Raw genomic sequence first — 22,864 nt, 5'->3', positions numbered from 1 at the left:
CAGTAATAATGGACAAAGACAGAAACTCCTGCTTCTTATTCTCAGGATTTACACGGTTCTGGAAAGCATCACTTGTAAGTCTGGACACAGATGACTGAAGATGGGTGAATTGAACTAAGGTGAGCCACTAAAACCTTTTCAGAAGTATTAGGAGTACAAACATGTCAGTTTATAGCTGGGTAGTATTAAGCATCTGTTATTGCCGTGCTGTCCTCCTGTGTGAATGAGACACGAGCTGCACCAGGTACTGCAATGCCGAATTTATAGGCACCTGGCCTTAGGAATGAGGAACTTGCTGTTAGGGGCCCTATACAGTTTTGGGGGGATGGGGGTTGGTGGGGATTAAGATTAGCCGGCATGCCAAAACATGATCCATCCTTTCGTCAAGTTAAATTACATGGAATTTCTGGTGACAATGTTGCATGGCACTGCCTTTCTTCAGTGCTTAGAGGACCAGAAGTCTCAGAAACCTTCCCTTGAAAGCAGTTATCTGTGCTTTGCTCTTGAAAATGAAGTAAGGCTCATGCCTTTCTTCTAAAATACAATCAAAAACTGATAGTGTAGTGGTGCTATTCTCTTTTTATAGAAAGTCCTAGAGCTTAGATCATCTGCTCAATTATCTTCTCTGCAGAAGACAATCAATGATGTGTTAGGCCACAGGAATGGGCAAAAAGTATTCCTGATTGTATAACCCAGTAGTCCGGGAATTTGGCTTAAATAAGCAGCATTGAGTCCATTCTCGAAGTTGTATTTCAGTCTTTCACATCATCCTGTCATTGGATAAAAGGCATAAAAGTTATACATCCCCTGTAAATCAGTGTCCTGGAATCACTATTCTTCACTTCATTCTTCATAGGAGCACAGCTTTGGGAGGAAGGGTGGTGAATGCCTTTGTAGGCATTCACCTACAAGGTGAACAAGCTGGCTTCTAGGCCATCAGACAGTGGGATAGCACACTTCAGGGAGACTCAGGGTTAAATTTTTGTGAGCAAAGGAGGATGTTTTATTTCAAGGTCTGTAACTGGAGACTGCTCTAACTCTTCTATGTTGTGTGGAGCTGGGCTGTTTAGGTATGTTCAGGGGATATCTACCAGACCCAAGTCTAAACTGAGATTAAATGCCAGTCAATTACTAAATGGAGATTTTGGGGGTGCGGGGGGTGTGTTTTCTTTGTTTTAATTCAGGCAGGTGTTCCACCCAAATATTGTGTTGGTGCAAACATGCATTTTTGGAATAGGCTTTTGATCATGTTTAGTGCATAGCTTCTATGTATTCAGGCATACAGATTTTGCAAAATGAGAAGAATAAGTTTCAAACAGATGTCTTGAGATGTCTTATTAACGATCGTGTTTGAAATAAATTAAGAAGGTTGTGATGCTGGCATTGAGGAGAGTCCCAACCAGTTTCTGCCAGTGAGTAATGTTGACTCATTTTCCACAAGTTTGGGACTTGCATTTAAAGAAACTCTAATCAGCCTGGAAATGGCTTTTTTTTGAAACAGCAGACTTAACATTTTAGTATTTTCCGTAAGTGCATTGACCTCATTGCCAAACTTCAAAGGTTTTGAAAAAGTAGTTGAAAGAAAGAGAAGTTTTTGAACTTGTGGATGAAAAAAAGAAAGAAAAAGAATGTTTTTGGTGTGTAAATGAATGCATTTTTCAACACTCTTATCCTTCCAAGTAGTAGAGGATATTTAGTTCATTCCTCGAGGGGAGGAGAGAAACATGGCCTAAGTATTCTTAAAACTGCTGAGATTTGAATGTACAGTGTACACTTGGTGTCAGGACCCTGATCCCTCCTACAGTGCACATGCTTCTGGCAGTTATCAAAATTCTTCATCCTCTCCTCCTGTTGCAGTCTTCTAACTTGTGAGTGACGCTTGCCCTTGACAAGGCCAAAATGAAAGTCGAGCCTCAGAAATAATAATTTTCTATTTTTAAATGCTAAGCTGTACCTGACTGCATTTACATTAAAATTACTATTGCCATGAATGTGAGAAGAATGGCTCACAGTAAACATTGAAACAATGACTTAGGGCTCTTTTTATTTTTTTTTTTTATTCTTGCCTTCATTGTATGACAATCGATAAATTACTTCAGATCCCATTTTTAAAAGACAGGAATTTCTGTAGCTTTCTAAAAAGTTATTTCGATTTTTAAGTGTCTTTTGCCTTCCAACAGAGGTTAAGTCCCTGTGTATATAGCTCATTATTAAGCATAAAGATGATATTACTTACATGACTTAGTCTTTGTCTAAAATAGGGAAAAACCAGGAAAGTTGGTTAGAAGCTAAGATATTGCAATAACAAGGCCATATTATGTTGACAGACTGATTTCTTGAAAATTCTATTGTAAGAACAAAATCAGTTTATGGAGGATAGAGGATCTAAAAAGAGACACACTCAGAGTTATCAGCAAATGATAATTACTATTTATCATCTGTTTGCTGAGAAAACAGGAGCAGTAAGGGCATTGCATCACTTGCTGCACTTATTAACCTCAACTTGGCAAGCCAAACTCTTCACAGCACAAGATAGTGAAGCTGATCGTGGGCTTGAAAACGCTATTAGATGGGGCAATGCCAAGATAATAATCTTCTGACATTTAGGTTTTTTTTCTCTTTGTTACCAGTTGCAGCTTAAATATTTAAAAACAAAAGAATTTTGACTACTGCTATTTGTTTCTATCCATTTAATTTTGTACTTTGTACTTTTTGTACTTACATAACAGAATAACACAGTTCTATTGAGCTAGTTTTATTCAAGATTTTGAGACCATATGAAGCTGTAGCTATCTCCAGACATCCACAAATAATGCTATGTAATGTACAATCATAACTCCGCATTGTGTTTTACATTTGCACGCTGTAGCTTTTGCATCTTTCTATAACCTGTCACACTGAAAGTATCCCAGTGCTCCCTTACCTATCCCTGCAGTACAGACAGATGCCTCCTGATGTCATTGCAAATAAAAAAATCCCACCCTATTAACAGCAGGTGCTGCTAGTCTTCCTTCTTGTACGAAGCTCTATCCTCCCTGGACCTGTGAGCCACGGCACACGCGCTGTGTACCTGAAAGAATCAATGGAAGTGCTCTCCTCTTCCTAGCTGATTCAATTTAGCCAGCATCTGCCGTTGCAGCACAGCCTCCCTGCCTGTCCTGTTAACAGGGCCACAGGACTAAAACTGATCCAAATTGCTCATGAGCTGCAGCTGACTTGACTTGCAGTTCTGGGCATCTCCCACCTGTGCAACCCAGCCACAGCCCTTCTCAAGAGTGCATTACAGAAACTTGTTTAGGACAGTTGAACATTTAAGAACTAGTATATGGTGATGAATATAAATGTTTAAAACGTGAATATAAATGTTTGAAGAAGTGGAGCACAAATGGCATAGCGGCATTTGTCTCATGGGAACAAATAAATCACCCACCCAAGGAGTGGTGCTTATATGCTCACAGTAGTCCTCTTAGTTTTTTAGAAATACTGTGAATTTCTTTTTAAAATCTCTGCTTACCCATTTCCCGAATAGCAGTACCACAGAGACCATATGAATATTATATAATAAAAAGTTCAATAAAATACAATAAGATGCTGAAGTAATTTGGTTCTGATGCACATATTTCTCTGGAATGGCAAGCTGGGACTTACGACTTGGTTTTCAAGTCTGTGTTCATCCATTACGCTCTGCCAAAACTATATCTTCATTAAACCTCAGCAATAGCCTTTTTTTTTTTTTTTTTTCCACCAGCATACTCCAAACATCCTTACTTTTTCACTGGCATAAACCTCTTTCATTTTGTATAGCAAATCTCAGCTGCCTGAGGTGTCGTGAGGGCAAAGTCTTTGTCTCTACTGCCTATAGGCATTGTTTCATGACTGTGAATAGCTTTCCTTTTCAGATAGCCATACCTGTTCCTTCTTTTGATTGTCCACCATACCCTACCTTCAGAGTTTCCTGCCTTGTCTTGGCTGTTAATATAGAGGCAGATAGATCATCACAATTAACAACTCAACTCATTCAGTTAAATAAACAATTCCATTGTTTTATTTAAGACACAGGCTGCAATCTCTGATTGTTCACCGTTAAATGAGCAGTTTACCTGTCCGTGCACAATGAACAGGGTGAACAGACAGCGGCAAGAACCACAGAGTTGTCCCAAAGTAATTATTCCCAGTGATGGATCGGAGACCTTCACTTCAGTCTCCAAGACTGCTTTCTGTGTTTTTTTTCTTAAACATCTCAAGACATGGGCAAATCTCATGCCCATTTTGTGTCTGTATTATTTTCAAGTTATTGCTTCCCCGTCTTTGTGGACTACCTACACATATGTTGTTTGTACATTTTTAGTAGCATACAGTTTGTGTCAAGGATGAATAAACACAGGAATTAGTGGGGGGAGGAAGTTGTATGGAAACCTAGAGCAGAATTTCTTGGTAAGTTTTTGGAAATAGTTGGCTGATGGTCAGTGTATTAGAGGTCTGGCAGAAGTGGTGAGTTTCCATTGGAATAGTTTGGAATGGAACTGCAAGAGATCAAAAACACACTGGAAGTAGTAATAGATGTATTTTTAATGTAAAGTACAGACAGCAGTATTTCTAAGCTGCATCATTGTATGTCAAACCAAATAGATACCAAGTGATTCCTCTGAAACAGAGAAGTGTTACCTGCTTCTGTGGAAGCAGCATAGAGTGTTTCAGTCTTGATGAGGTGAGCAGAAGTACATCAGCTCTGAACTTCCAAACTGACTTAATGGTTTCTTCTTAGTTATCTCTGTTCCTCTATTTATTGCATGAAAAATACAGAGCAAGTTACCTGACTATACTAAATCAGTCCCACCAAAGCAATCTGTATTAGTTGAAATAGTTTCACAAGGTGTGAAAGTAGGGGAGTTGCTTAAAAATCTTGCAGCTTCATTGTCTTTCTGATTTGTAAACCTCTAAGTAACTTTCAACATTTACACTTCGTTCTTTTTCCCTGGTCATTACAGAATACAGAAGGTGCATCAGAAGGTGATACAGTTTATTAGAGCAAGTTGTAGGTCCCAGGCTAACTAGATCAATGGGGCAACTTCTCTGACTAGTGGATAGATAACTCAGGGAATAACTTACCTATATGTTTATAGAGTGCTTTTGGATGTACTAAAAGCGTGTTTTTTAATGCCAGTCTTTTACTCCAACTTAAGACCCTGTCCAGCTATTAAAAGAAAAAGACAAATGGGAGAATGAATCAAAAGAGATCTTTGGACTTACATCATACTTTTTAGATCTAATAACTCCCTTCTTAGAATGCTTAAATTAATTTAAGCCTGTAAAATCATAACTATTTAGTACTATTTACTGTATTTACTCTCACAGATGAAATAGCTTCAATTGTATAATGATTTTTTTTCCCTAGTTATTTGCTTGAGAAGGAAATCTCTAACTCTCTTTGTTAGTTTAGATAAATGCGGGTTTTGGGTTGTGTTTTTTTTTATAGGCACAACACCAGACCTTCATATTGCTCATGAAAGATTAATTCTTGATCCATTATTATTTTTACTCTGTGTTAATAATGCATTAGATGTGCTTATTGCATATCTGTGGATATATAGATGGGTACACTTTGGTTAGACCGGTCAGAAGTGTTGCTGAGATCACCCTCACTCCAAACGGATTCTAATGCTTATTGGTTTCATGTTTTAAGAAAAATGAGTCAGTGCATGAAGGAATTTTATTCAAGATGTACTTATTAGATGTGTTGCCTTAGTGAAGATTATACTTTCGGTATTGATCAAACCACTCTCCCCTGGTGTACAGATGATTAATTCCCTATTAACTCCTAAGATATGACTAACCCAAAGAGTACATTTTAACAAGTGCCACTGCTTCCTCCAAAGTGCACACAAAACCCCTATATTAAAAGTAACTCCCCAAAAGCCTTTAGTGTGCATTTGTTACCTGCTTACCTTGATGTATTGTTTCTCCTGATGTAACACTTTTTCCTAGTTTTGCTGAATAACTCCACTTTATTCTTGCTTTAAGTGATACCAGATATGTACTCATTATATTTTTTATATTCCTTCTTATAGTGGTATGTTTAGAGCTGGTTTTAAAAGTTAGATGAAACTTTTTTTAAAATTTAAAAAAAATGCTGATTCTGTGAAACTTTGCTGATGTCAGAAGTTTCTGCCTTTCTGACCCAGACTAATTAGTAGCCAGTTGGAACAACATGTATATAAATACCACAAGCTGTTGCACTGACCAAGTCAAACAAACTTGTGAACCTGTGTTTGTGGTTCTTGAAGCAAAGTATCTTGGCTATTCTGAGTGAGACTCTTTCGGTTGCACCTGTTGGAGAGTTTAATTATGTATATGAAGCCAAGAGGAAAACCTGTTCTCTAGCCAAGTGATTTAATGTTTCATGTAATCTTTGAAAGGTGTCCCAAGTACCAGCACTAATGAAAACTTTGTCATGCAGATCTCTAGCAGGAGCCTGAGAGGGTCTTAATTCTAAGTAGTTTAGTGCTCAGTGATCTTGTCTTGCTGAGGGAGTGACAGAGTGACAAAGCTGGAACGTCAGCCTTTGTGCATGTGTCTTTATGTATGTGTGGGAAATTTCAGAAAGCTTATGATTTCATCTTTCTGCAGCATAGGAAAAAATAAACCTAAAAGCATCATCAAGTATCAAGACTAATACTTTCAGCTGCAAGCACATTTCCCAATTGCTCATCAGTTTGTCACACGTTAGCTGCTGTTTGTAAAACCATTCCTGCAAGATGTGTGCTTAGAAGAAAACTTGATCACATGAGTAAATCTCTAACACAATATATAACTTGATTAGTGCTATGATTAAAATTCTTTGTGTGCCAGTCTCTGTAAATTTAGTTTTTAATTAACTAACTTCTCTAAAAGGTATCTAAACTTGACATATTGTTTTCTATTACTGGCCATGATCACGTCTGCTCAAATGACTGTTATCTGTGAATCTTACAAGCATGCAGTTTTGTCTTTTCTTACAGAACGTGAATGAAGCTGTGAGTTAGTCTGAACCTATTATTAACCTGTGACATCTCATGAGATGCTAACACATTAAACATCAGGCTGATTACCAAGTCAAGCCTCTTCTGTGGACATTTCTGTGTAAGGGTTCTAGCTAGGCTCACTAGCTAGGATTATTTGAGCGCATCAAAGGATTGGTGCATCCTGCAGCAAGAATTAAGTAAGTACAAATCAATACAGATTTACAGTGACATTACAGAGAAGTAGGGGAGTTCCTTTTTCTTACATTTTTGTTTTAAATTTTGCAGTATCCCACCTTTTTCTGACAAGCTGCTTACTGTATCTTATTGTTTCAAAATGTTGGGGCTGAATAGTATTGGAAGTTTTAGATAATATACTTTTTGAATTACTAAAGACCCTATCTTGTGTGTGGAATATTTTTAGCTGTGAATTAAAATTGAGTATGTCCTCCTTTTAATGATAAACATTTTGGACAGTGTCAGTTTCCTCTATTCAAAACTTTTTTAACACAAGAAGTTTAGAACTAATTTCATAATCCATGACAAATAAACTGGGCGACATGATGGTAATATTTACTGGTTTTGAACTGTGTCTGTCTCCTGAATATTGTTCTCTGGTTTCAGCCAAACATTTTTTATAAATAACAAGAATGTGGATTGTTTAAAAACATTTCAAATTAACTTTAAACATTCAGATTATCTTGACTAGACAACACTATTCTGTTTTTTAGTACTCTGAATATAACCTTTAGAAGCAGGCTTCTAGAGCAGAAATTTGCGATTATGAATTTCAGATAAACTTCCTGAAATATTCCACAATGCTTACTTAAAATGTTATAGATTGACAATCCTATTTTAACATATTGTGAACACAAAAGATGGAAAATTAATATGAAAGGGCAAAATAATAGTCAAAAAGAAGATACATTAAAATTTTTGTAATATATTTTTACGTATATTGCAGTATTCATCTGACTCATTTGTCATTTTAATGGTAGAAAATAACCCAGAACATTTTTAAAGTCTACTTACACATGGCTTAGATTCATCTTTACTGAATTTCCTGAAGTGATTATATGATTTTTTGAACAGGAAAAACAAATATGTATATAAAACTTTTCCATAATTAAGGAGACTCTTCGTGGCAGTGACGTGTCCCCCACTTTATCTGTAAAATAGCTCAAAGAAACATGTTCTTTGACCAGAACTGATCCGTAAATCCATCTTGCTCGCTGTTCAGCATTGGCAGTAGGAGAAGCCCACAAGCCTGGTCACTAACTGTGGTATGCTCCCCTGACGTCCACAATCAACGGATGAAGGACAACAGAGGATGCGTCCCCACCTATTCCCTTTAGTATCTGCTTTTGAACCTGGTTGTCCATCAGTTTGTTTTATCTTCTTGAATGTGTTATTTGCTTAAACTCTGACACCAAGTTACAAAATCATACCCTTTATATGAAGAAGTACTTTCTTGTTTGTTACAAGTTTCAGCAGGTAACCCTGGTTCTAGCTAGTTAGACTGTCTCTCTGTCAAGACAGCTGCACCATGCCCTTAATCATTTTATTTGTTCTTCTCTGTACTTTTTCTGACTCCACTGTGTCCTACAGATATGAAGACTAGTACTGCACACAGTTATATGGTAACAGTATGATGTTTTCTGTCCATTCTCAATTATATTCTTGATGATGCCCAGCATTTTATTGTTGGTTTTTCTTTTTGACAGCTGTTGGACTGTGAGCTGATGACTTTAGAGACCTGTCCATAATGCTTCTGGCATCTCTCTACTGAGTGGTAAATCTCCATTACGAGCTTTTGATGTACCTGATACAGAGAAGAGGGCTTAAAGAAGCTAAAATATAGAACTCTTTCATAAGGAAAGTCTAATGACTGCAAGGCAAATTTCAACAGTTTATTTGGAGAGGGGTTTATAAAGGAAGTAAAGTTGCACCCTCTGTAAGTAACACTTTTCCTCCTGTCAAAGGGTACTATTTAGATGGTTAACATATTGGAGCATCTGATATATAAGGCTCTTCCCTGAGCAACCTGCACAAAAATTACTTGACATTTTATCCTATCAAATTTTCAAGATATTCATACAAAGCCTTCTATTTGCTTTCTGCGCAAGATGAATGTCACTTGCTGTGGCCAGATTATATCATAATACAGCATTTGGTCACTGATATGTGTTTTGAAACTGCAGGATCAATTCAATGCAAATATCACAGAATAATTGCTTAACCTGTCTTCCCCCTTGTTCAGAGCACTTCAATGTCAAGTATAAAATGAGCCAGGGTTATGATTTCTGGCAAATCAATAAAACCAAAGGATTTGTGACCAAAGCCTTAATTGTCTTAACAAGAGAATGTATGCCTCTCAAACTAATGAATCATCAAGTATTATTGGCTTCTTTTCCCCTTAAACCTTTTGAATACTTCAGATTTTTAAATAGGAGAATAAATGTTATGTGTGTTAACAGCTTTACAAATTAGCTGTGATTTTGTACTTTGGACTATGACACTCATTACTGGACTTGTGTCCTGTCATTTCCATTCATCTGTGATAAATGTGTCTGGATCAACTGATTCTGCATTTTTGGTGGGTTGTTGTTTGGGGGTTTGTTATATCTTCAGTGTGTACGGTAGAGATTAAGTCAGTGTTACTAATCACATCCACTAAATAGATAAGCAGATCTTTCCTAATACTAATTTCAGATACTTGACCAGTGATGAGTTTATTCAGATGAAGTGTAAAACCTATGAGCTGGGGTAAACATATCTGCGTCTGGGACTCCTGTAAAAGCATCTATGTTGTGTGGAAGCTGCTCCTCCAAAAAGAACTATGGCCTTCATGCTCAGAAAAGCATATTCACACCCACACAAGTCTTGCAACAGGATTAGCAGTGATCCTTCTGCTTACTGCTGAGCTGTAGAGGATTGCAAAGGAGGAAGAGGAGGAGAAGATAATTTTACAACAAGCAAAGAATGCAAATATTCTTTCCAAAGTTGATGACGGAGGCGATGGTGTGTTTCTTCTACATTGCATTTTCATTTGCAGCTTTCATTTCCCTGGGCCCAGTTAAAAAATGCAACCATACCTTTATTTTTCTTTAAACAAGTGCTTAAATCTCATTTAATAGGATTTTCCATATTTACCAAAAGTAAAATCATGGGCTTATGTGCTTTGATAAGTAAATGCAGACTGTCAGACCAGGGCCTCAGTGTGTACTCTTGCCTTTAAGAAGCCTTCTCTTCTTAAACCTACTTAAAAATGTTGGGTTTAACCGATTTCCAGTTGGACTGGATCTAACATAATATCAAAATCTGTGCTAATGTCTTCTGCAAAGTGTTTAAGTCTATGAGCAGTTACACCTCTAGGGACACTACAGAGGATGTAATATCATGAAATGCTTTATACGTAGAGATGCAAGATTTAGATGTCATTGCACTGATGAACTTGGAAGCAGTGCACAGAATAAAGCATAGCAGTGATATGATTGGCTCATTTAGTTTACCTAGAATACTAGTTTGCTTTCAAAATTGCTGAAGGGAATCCAGAGCATTTACAAGAAGCATGGCATAAAGGATATGGTGACAATAAAACCTCCACGTGAAAAATGCCTAGATGAAGATCTTAGCACTAGTGTTAGCTGAACACCCCTAAGGGCAACAATTTTGAAGTGACTTTAAGAAAGATATGATCCACCAGCTTTACAAACATTATCTGGCAGGAAATCTGTGTTTCTAGGACAGCAACATAGATTTTTTTTATAGATTTTCTTCTTAATCCACATGTCTCTGAAAATGCAAGTGTGAGAAGCTACTCATAGTTATTTACTTGTGCAGACAAGTAACTTTCAGCTGGTAGATCTGCCCAAGTTTTATTGATGCAAGACTTATATCCTTTTTCTCTGATGTTGATAGAACAATCCTGTTCTGACTAATAAGCTAGAAAGTAAGCTCATCTTATTATCTTTGCTGACATGAATCATGTCATTAATTTCATTGAGGGTATTTGCTCAAGGAAGTATCATTCCTCAATTTACAGTATAAGTTTAAACAGTAGCAAAAATCCCAGATGAAACTGCAAATGCAATTAACACTGTACATAGTCTGAAACACTAATGGCATCTAGTTCATATTTTATCAACTGTTGAAATTCAAAGCTTGTAAAGATCTCATACTGCCATAAACTGTTCATGCTTAATTCTTTTCATCGTCTACCAGACACATTCACTCCCAGGCAGATGATACATAATCGACCAGATTCCTTACCAGATCATTAAAGACCTCTCAGTAAGACCTCATTGAAGAACTCATAGTACAGTGATATGATCCAGAGATGGCAAAGATCATTCATTATTGGTCTGGTTCTGCAGGACAGCAGATAATGTGAGCGACAATCTAAGCTGACACTGGAAATATATCTAGAAACGTTTCTCTAAAAGTCCAGGCCAGCTTCTGATTATTTATGGCAGAATATTGCAGAGGGAGCCTGCGGATTTGCATGGTATTTGCAGAACTAAGACATTATATAAAGAACTACACTAAAATACCATTGCTAGAGTAAGGCAAGACATAACCTCCTAATCATAAATAAACCATGAAGGTCATGGTCAACACACAGATGACAAAATGCAACTGAAGGACCACTTCAGTCAACTCAGCCTCAGGCACTGGAGAAAAATTGTACTTAAGTGTACTGATATGTCAGAAGGCAATAAAGAACCAGAAATACCATCAACTTCAGGATGACATTTGCAGAAACCTGAACTCAAAGAGCATTGATCTTATGTGTAAAGGCAGGCAGAAAATGATTGCAGTTGACAGAAACTGTGAATTTGAAAGACAAATCTTAATCCTAAATCAGAAATAATGAAACTAATACTGTTTGTGAGCAATGTACTGTACATACATATAGCATCATTGAATACATAACACCAGTGCAACAGAGAGTTTAAAAATAAACTGAAAATAATCTGATGGCAGAGGTTAGTAAAAGATTTGGTATGAATTATATACTTTCAAAGGGAAAAGTAAAATATTTAAAAGAGAATAGCTTGAACGGCTGAATGGCATCCAGATTGTTGTACATCTGGAAGTGTCATTGCTAGTCCCACTAAAACAATCTTTTAAAAGGGGTTAAAAGGTATCTTTCATTTTTCATCTATAATCAGATAGTCTATAGATATAAATGACATTTTTAATATATAACTATCTGGGAAGATCTTCACCGCATTTTCATCTGGTGAAAACTGACATTTGCTTGTTCCAAGTCAATTGACTTAGTGACGTACATTGGCTAAGCATCTGGCACTTTCATTTTACCACTCCCATCTTCAAACTATTTCCACTGAGGATTTCAGGTACAGGAAAACAGAACCAGTTTTTTCAAAATGAGCTTCTAATATTTGAATGGCAGTATGCATTTTACGTAAGAGTTTTTGCAGAAACATCGCATTGCTTATATGTTAATCACAGTACAACCACTGAGAGGAAAAAAAAAAAGCTAAAACATCATCTACTGTAGCAGTAAGCCTGAATTTTCACTCCCTGATAGCCATTATATTTACAGCAGGACAGCATGTCCTGATATCTCTGAAGCAAAGACCTTTGCAGTTCCTGCATGCAATAACCAGAGTATATATCTCCAAGTCTCTTTTTCTTATATTTCTTGCAATGAGACATATTGAACCTTTGATTCGACAACACAAATAAAATGAACATTTAGGAAAATTTAGAAGCCGGTAAACACAGTTCAGATTTTTTTTTAAATGACTGCATTTGACTATAACAATCTTTTCAGATATTGATGTTTAAATGGACTTTAGGGTCTGCCTCTTTTAATCTCTTCATTTTAATGAATCCAGATAGATAATATTCATGTTTTAATTTTATGCAGTTCATGCAGTCACAATTTCACCATAAGAATGGTATGCCTCAAAAAAAGTAGAGATTCTGTAAAAGTGGAGAAAAGTTAAAAGTATGAGCTTTAACTGCTGCATATTTTTTCTTAGTTACATATGCACAAATAGGATTTTTTTCATGGTTTTTGTGCTTGTGCTCTGCAATATTTTAAAATGTATCTTCACTTTGGTAGCTGAATTCTAATTTCCTATCTATTGATGTTTTAAGTACATATAGTAGCAAACTGAGCTTGCAAAGATAAGTGACACTGACTACTAGAGATTTGATAAATTGTTAAATGTATTGTTTTAAAATTACTTTAACAAAACAGGGGTGATTTTTTTTTAATTTCATTGCTGTAAGTAATTAAGTTAAAAAGAATACTCCCCAAATATTGAATAAAAAGTGATTGTAGAAGCAAAATGCAAAGGAACTGCAGAAAATTTCCACTTGGCATCAAAAGTGATGTCTTCTACAAGACCAGCGATTAAAAGCTGTGACTCCAACAATACACTTCATCAGGTGTTTCTCATAACAAAGAAGAATACTGCTTGGTATGAGCTGTGCAGAATGATTGCAGAACCATTGTCAAGCCTTGTACTGAAAGCTAATCAACACAGTTCAGTCAACAATCACTAGCTGGAAAAAAAGCTGAAAGTCCTGCAATTATGCAATCGTCTTATGTATTGAAAGAACTACTGCCCTACACAGAAACAGAAAATTGACCGTGCATTTGCAGTGGACAAAGATAGCTGGTTCCTCATTTTACAAATGTGGTGTCTTTCCACATTTCCATTTTTCCTGATGTAGGTTTCTTATTACATTCACGGTGTCTTGGTGTACAAGTCTAATTTCACGGGAAAAAAATTCTCAGAAATATTAATGGATTGTTGCTGAAAAGAGAGGGAAGAGACAAAAGAAAATAATTTCAGGTCAAGTCGGTGATGCTAAACAAAAAGTAACTGACCTATGAAGCTTCACTCAAGTTGCCTTAGCTATCAATACTGAAAAAATGTGAGCATTAGAAAATTTATTCCTGTGCTTGTGTTAGCCTTAACAAAATCTGGTCCTTGCCTGGAGTTAAAGGAAACACTTTAATTCTGAGCATCTAAAAATTCTGCAAGCTAAGAGACACATTGTAGATGCTATGACAGCTAGAAGTACAACTGAAAATAAAACATATGTTAATTTCCCAATGCCATTTTTTTCAGAATAGACTCTCTAAACTGAGTTTTGTTTAACTTTGCTGTTTAAACAGGGTCTGTTTGCTGAAAGACACTAGAGGACTAATAATTGCCTTGTATGCTTTGGTTGACCAGTTGGCTACAAAACCAGAATGTTCCCTATTGCCCATGCCAAAATAAATGTTTTGAAACTGTATCAGGATCCAGCTCTAGTTGAATCTGAAGGAATGCAGGAGAAACTAATGTGCTGATGGATTTCTCCTGACTTGCAACTCTCCTTAAATTTTGCAGGGTCTTAATGAAACTAATTTGTTTTCTGAAGTTCTACCCCATCCATAATCCTTTTGCAAATCAAGATCAGAGAGATTTCAGTGGCTGCTCTGACAGGAGTGAACAAGAGTCCATTGAAAGTCAGTGCAAGTAGCCTCACTGCCTCTCGGATTTGGCTCAGGCTCATCATGCAGGATCTTTAGAAGTCACCAAGCTAAACCCTAAGCAGAAAATGAACCAACAAAATTAAATAGCTCACCTGAGTCAATATTTAATGAAAAAAACTCAAACAACCCCCCAAGCCCCCAAACCTCACCCTCCTCCCCATTCTGTCATCTCAAATATTTGAGAACTGATTCTGGAATGAAATTATTTTTGGTCTGTTGATTCAGAAGGAATTGGGTTTGGTCTGCTTTGGTCTGAGTGAAGAAAGAAGCTCTCTGGTTTTATTAATCTCCACAGTTAGAACATGAAGATCTAAGCTATTCCAAAGCCATATGAGAATCTTTTGACGTTTTTCAACTAATTCACATCAAAACAACTGAGCAAAAGACAACTGAATAGAATCTTATCATATCTTTAAAAACAAGAAATTGTTTGAAGGTTTTTATAAGGAAATTACATGAATGTGAGACTGCACTGGAAAGAAAATAATTGCTCGAGTAATTTGACTATATGAAAAAAGAAAGAATTTATCAGAAAATGGAATGCAAAATGTATATAATGTTGATTTATTGCAAACATTAACTAAAGCACTCAAAGTGTTCTTCAGAAAATGCACCTAGAAAATACTTTCCAGCTTCAATATTATTTCACTGTTCCCATTACCAGAATTGAAATTAATCTCCTTTCAAAGGTTTTCTCTTATTCCTTGCTTTAGTTCTTTCACGATATGACAGGACTTGGGTTTGCCAACAGAGGGCAATAGTCAAACTAGGAAAGACTGCATCCATCATTTTTGCAACTTCTAATGAGTCAGAAGGACACATAGAATCCTCATCTGCTTTTATGGATATTGCTGTGTAATTGCAGTGTAATTATGGCGCACAACAGCTTCAGAAAATTATCTTTGAAGAAAACAGCTGGTTCCCTTTAACAAACAGAGATGAAATCTTGTCAATTTAAAAAAAAATCCAAAGGAAAAATACTAAAAATATATGCCAATAATAAACAGGCAACAAAAAAAAAAAAGAAATAACATTAAAAATTGAAATGGATAAATCAGAGAAACTGCTATGAAAGATAAGACTAAAGTATAAAACATTAGAAAATTACAATGATGTGAATGTGCTTTCATTATATGGTTTTATATTACAAAGCAAACAGGCTCATTGAAAAGATTTCCATTTTCCTTCTTCCACTCATGTGTAGTACATAAGACCCTGATCCTAACAGCCCTTCTGCATGCTTTCCACTCAGCAGAAGAAATCTCCTTGGTTTCAGTGGAATTTCACAGCCTGATAAGGCCAGCCCCAAGCCCCATGCTGTAGCTCCAGAGCCACAGAGCTCACCAAGTGTTGCTCTGCCAAATAAATACTGACGGCTTAGTGGGGGGCAAGGGTGGGGGGCCACGGCGCCGATGCCTGGGTCTAGGCTTGAGTGGGTGGCTGAAGGTGGCTGAGAAGCTGTGTGCAGAGCTGGGCATTGGTGCTGCAGTCTCAGGAACAGCTCAGCAGCCGTGGGGAATGAGTATGTTGTGGGGAGCGGAGCTTGCAAGGAGCAGGTTTTAGCAGCCAGTTGGGGAACGGGACCAAACCGCCTCCACCGCAGGCCTGGACGTACACCAACTGACATTAGCTAAGGAAAGTGGATATGGATTTGGTGCACTTCTGTAATGTGGAAACAATAAAAAAGAGAAAGGAAATGTTGCTAAACACTTTTTAATAATTACAGCAAGTATTTCCAAGACTTTTGAAATCTATATTGATATATAAATACTACTATTAGTATTATTATGTAATTAAACTTTACTAAAAATTAGTCCAAAACAACAGTTAAACAATACATGCAGAAACATATGTCATATGGCAATGGTCTGTAAGCCCTAGGGCTAGGAATCTTTCAGTACTGAAGATCTTTATTTCCATATGGTAAAGTGGGTGAACTGAGGGAATGGATTTATCTCCCATAGATTAGTTTGTGCATGTGCTGTATGGCTCTTCTGTAGGTAACAGGTAGAGAGATAAGAGGAAAAAAATTCACATACATACTAGCTGTAATATCTGTGTGCCACGATTACATGATGAGTTTCACAGATTTGTGAAGTAGTTGGACTACCAGACTCAAAATAGTCATTGAGTGGGGAAAATTAACTGTATTAAACTCGAAGGCATGTGGCCATGGTTATGCAGAGGAACTTTATTTGGCATACGGTATGATCTGTGAAACTTTAAAAAGGGTTACATTTTTGTTTATCGGAATCATATTTTAGCAATTCTTAAGTTGCACATTTTTAGAAATTTTATGAACGCTTGAAATATACGTTAATTCTGTAGGCTATGTCTGTATTACTTTATGGAAGCATCACTTGTGGGTCCCCAGTTAAGGATGTGCTTTGCACTTACAATATGGTTATTAAGGTATAATGATAAATTTTCAGTCAATTTAACAGCATAACTAATAATAAATTAAACCCACAGCATATGCTATGTGAAAAAATCAGCATTTCTGAAAGAACTATTTAATTTTCTTAATGGTGCATGACTTCTTAGCTTCTTGCATTCCATTTCCTTGTTTGTTTAAATTTGGTAGAAACAGTGATAAAGCTGAAGAAAACCTCAAATCAGAGACAGAGTTCACTCTTGCACATATGTATTGTTCTCTGTGTCTGATGCAGCATAAGACTTGCTCAAATATTTGTAAAGGCTAGTCCCTAACAGTTGATCCGCTGTGTGAGCAACGTTATTGCTCCACGGAATGGAAGTTTTCATTTAGTTCAAGAGCTTTGAACAATGCTGGGACTGGAGTGTCAGAAGTATGGACAACTGAAAATACAGATACAGTGCACTGGGTAGAGGCTCATGTGTTTGTAGCAGGAGGACTAAATTCTCCCCGTCATTTTCAAATGTGAGTTCTTGCATTGGCAAAGTGGCAGTATGCCTGAAGAAAGTGCATATGGGCAACAAATCTATTAAAAAGTAGGCAACTTCAGAAAAATCCAAGTTTACTAGTAGACCAGTAGTTTATCAGTAAAGTGCAAAGTACCTTCTGCACTGTTATCTGTTACACAGTCTGGGGAACAAATAATCTTAAGCTATACCTCAGAGAAGCATGTGGTTAATGTTGCTATTTATCCTGCCTGATAATGAAAGGTTAGGGAAACAGTCATCATTATGGCTATTTCTTGCCAAGAGGACAAAAAAGATAAATGAGAAAGATGGCTTCGTGAAAAGGCATTTGGAATGTGTTATTGTCATTGGAGGAAATATTGGCAAATAGTGTAACTGAACAAAACATTGAACATGCTTGAACCTGTGTTTTAAAATGTTCAAGCCACAGTTCTGTTATATGCAACTAAATATACTAAAAACAATGCCAGCGAGAAATTATGTGTAGAAAATAACACAAGTTTTCCTATGAATTCTTCTGATTACTGAAAGAGATTTTTAAGTATTAAAATTAAATATGGACATCCACTTCAGGAAATGACAGCTCTGCTTTTGAATGAAAGTGTTCAATTAACAATAGCAGAGTTTTACCATGCAGATACTTACATTTTTCTTTAACGACATGATTATGAAAAATGCATTTTTTATATGGTAACACTCAATAACCGGCAGATAGTTTTTGTATTTTCAAAGGACACATTCCTGCAGGAGTTAATAATTTAAAGTCGGACGTGAAGTCAGACACTGGGAGGAAAAATAAGGAATTTTTTGGTACACCAAGGACAAAGAATTTGTTTATCCACAAACAGGGATTATATAGACTGTGGTTAAGTGAGTGATACCACCATGATGTTGTAGAAGTTGAGAATAATCGGTTCACATAAACGTCAGTGCTGTTCATTGCTTGGTTGGTTTTCTAGAACAATCTCAAAGTTGGAAACACTGAGGATGAAATTAGCTGTGCATGCCAGATTTTAGGCATCACCTAAATGGTGTAGGCAGCACCTCTGAGTGCAAAGGGACTTCAAAGAAAGGAAGAAAGAATTTTTCAGATGACAACTTTTCAGCTTGGTGATTTGGTTATGAAACTTCTTTACAGTTGAAGAAGACGACTAGAAAGGTATACCTGTCTGAGTAATAATGATTAGTCATATTAGTGACATAGCAGTATCTAAATCCATAGCCAACCATAGAAATAGCGAATTACTTTAGGAAGTATCTTGAAAAGTGATATGCAAATCGATAATGCTTATCATTCCTGAATAGAGCGTTAGTGAAAATAAAGACTAGGTAAGCCCTGTGAATCCCAAATCTTTTCATGAAACCAAGGCAGGAACTTCTAAATTTTAGGTGTTTTAGTGCAGATACCCAGGTTATTGTATGTGTTAAAAAAGTGGGGGTTTTGTTTGTTTGTTTGTTTGTTTTATTTAGTGCTGTGCTTTAGGGGCAGTTTTTCTGTCTCTCAGGTAAGTAAATGTAAAAAGCACCATGTGTTGTCTGGATGTGAGGGCCCTCGCAATGGTCAATGTGTTTTATTTCCTAGTTTTTATCCTCTTGTTTTGCTACAAAGTGGTTGTGACTTGGTTGCTTTTTGTATGAGAACTTAGGAATTTATGGCCATTTTTGTGAAACGATTTTCACCTCTGTGTTACCAATTATGACACTGAGAATCATAATGGAAACATGTCTGTTGGAAGGACATAACTTGCATCAGCAGAGTTTTTGGGGGCTTCATACTTCAAGGCCATGTCTCAGATTTATTTTTCATCATGCAGGAAGGCGGAGTTGAGTAGATACAACTCTGTCTCTCAAGTGATGATGGGAATGTCAAGATTCTCAGTCTTCTTGTTGGCAGCTCTACTTAAAATAGCCTTCTAAAGCTCTCCTGCTAGTTTAAACGTTGTAGTAACAACGTAGGTTTTTAAAAGCCTCCTATTTTATTTCTCCTTAGTTGTAGTGAGCTGTCAGTTTTCAAAAATGTTTTCTTCATTCTTGTTTATTTCAAGGTCAGATAGAAGGACTGTGTGCAGAGCAACTAAGAAAATGAAGCAAAATGTGTACTTTTCTGAAGTTCAGACATATATGAGTAGTTGACATGAAATTCATAAAGGTCAGACTGTTGAGATTTTCACAACCATGTAAGTACCTTAATCTATAGCTTCAAAACAGACGTAGTTAAGGTAAGACACAGCTGTAAACATAGAAGTCTTGTATGTCAGTAGTTTTGTTTTGGGTGAGGTTATTCCAGAAATCTTAATGAATATATTATTTACTTTTTAATCCTCTGAAAAAGTATATAGAATTTAATTACCTGTTTGTTAATCAAGCTTTGTAAGTCACCCTGAGCCTCATTCCAAATTTATAGTGAATTTAGATGACATCAAGAGATTGTTGCTTCAATTTACCTTGTACTATGAAGATTTGTTTACAATGAGATGTCTTCAAGTAGTATTTTCCTCAGCCCTTCTGAATCTGGCTATCCTATTAGCAGAATATTTCAGATTAAAAAAATTAAGTGAAGTAGTAAATTATGTCTCTCTCTTTGTACTAGTTCTGCTGCTGGAGATTACCTTTTAGCTGCTGGGGGAGTCAGAGTTGTTCTCATTTTCCACTAAAGCCCTCATCCAGATCTACCTAATTCTCAAACACAGGTAAAGAGCAGTTCCACAAATATAACATAGCTTCTCAAGGAAAGTCACAGTCTCAACCAATAATTTATTATGATTGTCGCTGCTAGTTTTTGAGGTCTGGCTGGGATGACTTCATCGCCCAGGAAGAAGTTTTGTATTCCTAAGGACTTCCAACCAGTGCTATGGCCTGTCTTGCAAAGAACCACACAGTTATACAAAAGTATGCTCTACTGATGCTTAAAAATACCATTGTCCTAACTGAAAACATTGCAAGCTATTTAAAAATTTACCAGCAAGTAAATCTTTTATTTTCAAAGAAGATTTTTTTTTTAATTGTTCTTTGTTGTGAAAGGGAACACTCTACATATGGGAGTGTTTCCAATGTATTTCCTGCCACCAAGACCTCCATCTTCCATCTAGTCATTTGTAAGTACCCAAAGTTGGCCACAAGCCTGTTTCTGAGAGATGTTCTTCACCAACATATGGCTGTGCTCAGAATGATTGCTCTGGCCTTCAGTCTGCTCATTTAAGTCTAATGAGGTCCGCAGAGGTGACTGTATGACTCACACAATGAAGTCATTTTTCCAATTAGCATTCTGACAAATCTATTATAAGTAGAGCTGCTTCAATAGGTTTCCACAGCTGGGGAAGAGATGAGGTATCACAAAATACTCAGTTACTTTCTTCTGATCTGGTCAGAGAAATTTCATTCACTCTTGAGTATGACTGTTCACACAACAGATGGATATTTCATGTCTGAGGGGTGTGACCCATTCCTAAATCAAGCTCTTTCTGTATCTGCAAGCCAAAGTGCTCATGCAAGGCACAAAATTAACCTTAGTCTTGAGTAGATACTCATAATGTTCATTCTGAAAAGCCTTCCTTTTATTAGGAAGTCTTTTATTCATTATTGTGGGATATAATGTTTGGAAATGTAAGCAGCTGACACCTAATGGAAGACTTTTAAGTAACAAATTGAAAAGCCATTCTTCCTGTGTGCCTATGCCCTTTCATTTTGTTATTTGTGAACGTTTACTCAAACAGCTTTTGTTGCATGAATATGGTAGGAAGAAGGGAATCAAAAATCACCTAAAGAGTATTCATTATTTTTTATTTGTTACTGGCTAAGCATTACTTGTTATTTTCACATTTAAAAAATATTCATCTCTTCAGAAAGCAGAAACAAAACCACATGATTTAGCTAACAGTTATGCTGTACAAATTGTGAATAGTCAAAGCAAATTGTCAGCAAATCACCCTATGTACTGAAGTTCAGTACATAAACTGTTCACAGATCTAATGAAAACAATGAATAAATTCATAGGAACTCAAATTCTTTACCAGACAATCTGGAACAGAATAAAGTAATACACTGTTTTAGATAATTTATGCATTATGAATAATTCAGCTATCACTAATTTGAAGTTTTCTACTTAAATAAATAATAATTTGACCTTGTTTGATATAAGATTGAAATTTCTATGAACAGTTTATGATATATAATCAGCACCACTACCAAGTGAAAACTACAAGGAATTGTGCACAAGCTATTTAAGAGAGAAAAATAAGTCTCTGAAATGATTCCAAAAAGCAACAAAGAACTTAACCTGTGGCTTCCTCCCTTTACAAATTGTTTGAGTTTCAACAATGTTATGGTGCATTTCTAACTGTTTTATTACTATTTTTGTCTTTATTTCATTTTAACTTTGAGGCTTTGTTGCTGCTATCATGGAAGCAGGTAGGGAACAGTACATGTACAACCACAATGTTCTGACATAATTGAGTGAAGATTTGCAAAGTGGGGTAGTATCTATTACTGGACCAACTGCCATAGTTGGGAAAAATTGCCAGTTTTTTGAATACACAAAACTGTATTCAGTTTTGCAGATTTGAAGTAGGTGAAGGAAACTCCAAAGGTAAAAGCACTTACTTCATTTGTTGCTTTCAAAATAGCATGAAGAGCTGGAGCATGTAAATATGACTCAAAACAAAGCCCTGTAACAATACCCAAACTAATTTTGAACTAGAGAGAATCAGACAGTGTTGCCTAGACAGAGAACTGTACTAAGGGGACTACAGTGACCAAAGAAAGTATTTTTGGATGCTCTTGCAACCTTCAGGTAAGTTTTACCAAGTCATTGATTGGTAGCATGGATAAGTGATCCTGAACTGCAATCAGACACTGAGTCATTCAGATCCCTGTGCCCCATTGATTTTCAGTTATATTGACTGCCTTTGGGAACAGAAGTCTTCTTACCCATTATGATATCTATTTCACCTTCCTTTAGGTGTCTACAGAATAAATATCTACAGCTAGGGCTGTAGGCTATCTAAGGCTGTTGCTTCAGGTTCCCTACTGTGGAAGTAGGATAGAAGAAACATGGACACAGTTCATCTGACCCACCTTCAACAGCAAGTTACTTCAACAGCAAGTTACTTCAACAGCAGATGACTTGCCTACCAAACAAAGGGACAAGAGAAGTCCTTTCTGTTTAATGCAGTGATCTCTAGATTTATAGGTAAGGTGGTACAATCCATATGTTTTTGTGTTTGATTTTGGTTTTGCAGAAGAGGAAACTTTTTTCTTTTTATTTACCCCTTGCAGTAAAACTACTTCCTATTGGTCTCAGTTAACATAAACTGTTGTGAGCACTACTCTTTACAAACATGATACTGTAATCTTCAGGGGTCCATTAATGTATCCTTCATAGTGACTTAAAATTAATCTGCTAGAATATTATCTTTGTATCTTTTTCTCCTTGTACAGAGCA

General features: G+C 36.5%; 1 long non-coding RNA gene across 1 annotated transcript in view; it reads left to right on the top strand.

Moving 5' to 3' along the window:
- Positions 1 to 22,503, top strand: part of LOC148057633 (uncharacterized) — a 366,117-nt gene extending 343,614 nt beyond the window's left edge. The window contains exons 24-29 of the long non-coding RNA XR_015708086.1: positions 46 to 119; positions 6,999 to 7,198; positions 8,723 to 8,952; positions 19,470 to 19,601; positions 20,015 to 20,114; positions 22,382 to 22,503. This is a non-coding gene — a long non-coding RNA (uncharacterized LOC148057633). The remainder of the gene's footprint in view (positions 1 to 45; positions 120 to 6,998; positions 7,199 to 8,722; positions 8,953 to 19,469; positions 19,602 to 20,014; positions 20,115 to 22,381) is intronic.
- The last annotated feature ends 361 nt before the right edge of the window (positions 22,504 to 22,864 follow it).

This window comes from Nipponia nippon, unplaced genomic scaffold, assembly GCF_047370975.1.
Source record: "Nipponia nippon isolate SJK-2023a ecotype South Korea unplaced genomic scaffold, ASM4737097v1 scaffold_1, whole genome shotgun sequence".
Taxonomy (NCBI): domain Eukaryota; kingdom Metazoa; phylum Chordata; class Aves; order Pelecaniformes; family Threskiornithidae; genus Nipponia; species Nipponia nippon.
The sequence above is the reverse complement of the archived record's forward strand: the minus strand, read 5'-3'. Positions and strand labels throughout refer to the sequence as shown.